The sequence below is a fragment of the Octopus bimaculoides genome, chromosome 2, assembly GCF_001194135.2.
Source record: "Octopus bimaculoides isolate UCB-OBI-ISO-001 chromosome 2, ASM119413v2, whole genome shotgun sequence".
In the NCBI taxonomy this organism is placed as follows: Eukaryota; Metazoa; Mollusca; class Cephalopoda; order Octopoda; family Octopodidae; genus Octopus; species Octopus bimaculoides.
In genome coordinates, this window is record NC_068982.1 from 169,091,962 (window position 1) to 169,095,423 (window position 3,462).

Here is a 3,462-nt window from a genome sequence, read left to right on the forward strand (position 1 = left end):
ATATACCACTGAAGTTATTTAGCAATGATGTTCTGTAAAGAAATCACTAATAATATCTGCTTAGTAGCATATTCCTTTTCACTCTTATCCTAATCAAACTTCCTCACAGCTATCATCACAACTTCACAATGATGAGAAATAAGAAGCTCTAGCGATAGACTAACTACAAGATATAAATATATCTTTAAAGAATGGGTAATTTGTTGTTATCACTTTTGAATTAGATAAGAGATGCATGCAGCATAGCTAAGTATGAAGAAACAATGATAAAAATATTTAATGTCAATCTAGCATCAGACACATTCACTTAAATTATAATATAAATAAACTGAAAGGTAAGTTACAATTCCAGATTATTCAAATAGTAACAAATTTATTACTAAACATTTCAAAACTGATCAAAAGCTTACAAAATTACTGGAATTATCCCTATTAATATAAAACAAACATTTCTGAAGTAAATGTTACAAGACTGATGAAATCATAAAACTAAAAGACAGCAAAGAAAAGAATGATAAATGTGCATCTTTTTGTTTTCCTTTTAAGGACAAGTCAGCATTAGTAATCTTAAAACAAAATGCAACATGCCTAAGCAAAGAAATAAAGCAGAAATTAATATCAATTCACATTATAAAAATACACCTGTATAAATGAAGTTAAAAGACAAGCAAACATTTTCTTTAAAGCATTTTAAGCATAAGTATTTAAAGTATATATACATTCATGCAGGGTAAAATTAGGAATAATAATAGGAAAAAGCTCTTAAAAATTGAGGCATATGAAGTAATTTATTAGAAATAGCTGCTGGCAATGCTGTTAGCAAGAATTTGTAAGCAATGGTAAAATTAAGCTGAATATTGAGGCATAAGCAGTAGTTTATTAGAAGTTATAGAAAGAGCTGCAAGTGATGTTATCAACAAGAATTTATAAGCAATGGCAAAGTTATGCTGAATGAGAAATGTCAACTTACAACACAACATTAGCTGGAATGCTCAATTGGCTGTACTGAAAATGAACTCTGTGCTAGGGATTCTATATACATTTAGATGGAAAGTAATTGATTCTATGGGGCAACTATGTGTGTGTGTTTATATATGTATAACAGATGGACAACGGATGCTAAATGATGATGATAGTAGTTAAGAATTTATGATTCACCCACTTGGAAAACTATATAATTCACAGTCAATGTTGTTTTGTTTTTTAATCTAGAAATATGTAAGCTACTAATAATCTATTCACAAAACAGGAGATTGAATTATATACAAAGTTATTTCTACTATGTTTAAGAGACATATAATTTGTTTTGTTTTTCAGTCAGTTACTTGAAGTATTTCAGTGTCTGTCAAAACATCTAAAGATATTTTCTTATTTTTGAGGATAGTCAAACCATGATTTTAATAAAGAACAAAAAAAAAAAAAAAATTTAGTTACTGAGACTAAAAAGACCTTTTTCTGGAAAATATCTTTAAAACTTAAATATCTAGATTTTTAATCTTACAGCTGATTATGTACATACAAGTGTACATATAATAATTTTTATATAACAGTCATTTTTCTAGGCTTGAGTTTATTGGATAAACTTTGAAGTATTTCATATACTTTACAGCATGGTTTAGTAGTTTTGGGCCACTGATATTTGAGAGTCTGTCTGCAGTAATACTGAAGAGTTCCCCTCTACTCTATATCAATTCTGATTCAGAGTTACTATTCTTCTAGATAGGTTGCATATGATATAGTTTGTAAAGTTCACATCTCCATTAATTTGTTCCTTCCTTTCAGCCATAATTTTAATAGTGGTTTGTACTGTCTTTCACCACAGTATGTACTGTGTGTGTGTGTGTGTGTGTGTGTGTAAGCTGGTGTTGCTTAAAAAGCACCCAGTACACTCTGGAAAGTGGTTGGCATTAGGAAGTGCATCCACCTGTAGAAAACAAGCCAAAACAGACTATGGAACCTGGTGCACTTCCTGGCCTTGCCACCTTCTGTCAAGCTATCCAACCCATGCCAGCATGGAAAATGGGCATTAAATAACACATACATACACACAATAGTTTTTATACAGTACTCGAGAAATAAAAGGGTTACTTAAGTTTCATACGGTGTGCCAATTGTACATAGAGTACATTTTTTTTTGCTCACATACACAGATAGTAAGTATGTATTTCTCATCAATTTAGGGGCTTGTCCTTATTCATCCATATAAGGTAGCTCCCACAAAGATTAGAGCTTTTGCAATAAATTCATCATCAAGTAACTTTTATCAAATCCTTTGGATTCAAATATGAAACAATTTAGAAGTGAATCAGTCCTGGCTTAGTGAATTTAGAAATGTATAATTCAGTCCTAGAAATAGTAAATGAAACCTTTTAAAAACTGACTTATCTCTTAAAATCATTTTATTTCTATAACTAGGATTATTACAACTAAGAAATGCAGTGAAAAAACCACAAAAATGTAACACCTTTTATTTTTCGATATGTTGTAGTTTATTGAAAATATCAGTTAACAAGAACAAACTTGAGTTTATACAAGTGACAACATGAGAAAAATAATGTTTCTTTTGTATACACATAACAGTTTATCAAAAACAAAATTAATTCATGTAAAAAGTTATGTTAGAGAGTAATGAAAACTGTGACCTTCTGATTACGGAAAATATAATCTAAAGATGATGTTAGCAAATGGTTAATATGTCTCACATAACAGAGGAAAATAACATATGTAGGTGGGGTGGGGGCACTGCATTATATGTATTGAGATTTTATTTGAACCTTAAAGTTATAGTTTATAGATATTTAAAACCTTAAGAATATATCTAAGGTTGATTATGTAAAAAAAGAAAAAAATTCAGGTTAAATGTTTTGCACTTCGTAAAACTGTCACTGTTCTATTATTATTATGACTAAAACTGATTTCATATTTGTTGTATGAGCAAGGATCCCTAAGAAATGGCATTGATTTCACAACCCTTGCCAAGTAATAATATCAAGCCAACTAAAATGTATGACAAAATATTTCTGCTTAATTTTTATAACATTCAAAAGGCTTTCTAAACTTAATGGAACCAAGCAAATATTCCAGTAATTGATACATTATTTCAATCAATTAATTTCCCCCCCAACATTTGGTATTTTTTAAGGCACAAAAGTCCATTTTTTAAAATTTATTTTTATAAGCAGAAGGGAATATGATCAGCTGACTAATATGCAAAAAGTATTTGAATATCAATATTTTGTTAATTATATTTTACTAATTTCAATTATTCCATGATTTTAATTATTGTTTATCTTGAATTTTGACAAGAACAACATCTGAGCAACCTTGGAACAGTTAAGTCATTGCAAACTTGAAATGATTTAATGTTAATACATTAACATTTCCCAATATATTCCTTCTAAAAGGTATCACCATACTAATTCCTTATTACAAATCAATTTTCAGCAAGAACTAATCATATAT

At 29.1% G+C, this 3,462-nt stretch overlaps 1 protein-coding gene across 8 annotated transcripts in view; it reads right to left on the reverse strand.

Moving 5' to 3' along the window:
• The window catches only part of LOC106876851 (myoferlin), a 204,650-nt gene that overhangs the window by 3,675 nt on the left and 197,513 nt on the right, over positions 1-3,462 (reverse strand). The window lies entirely within an intron of this gene.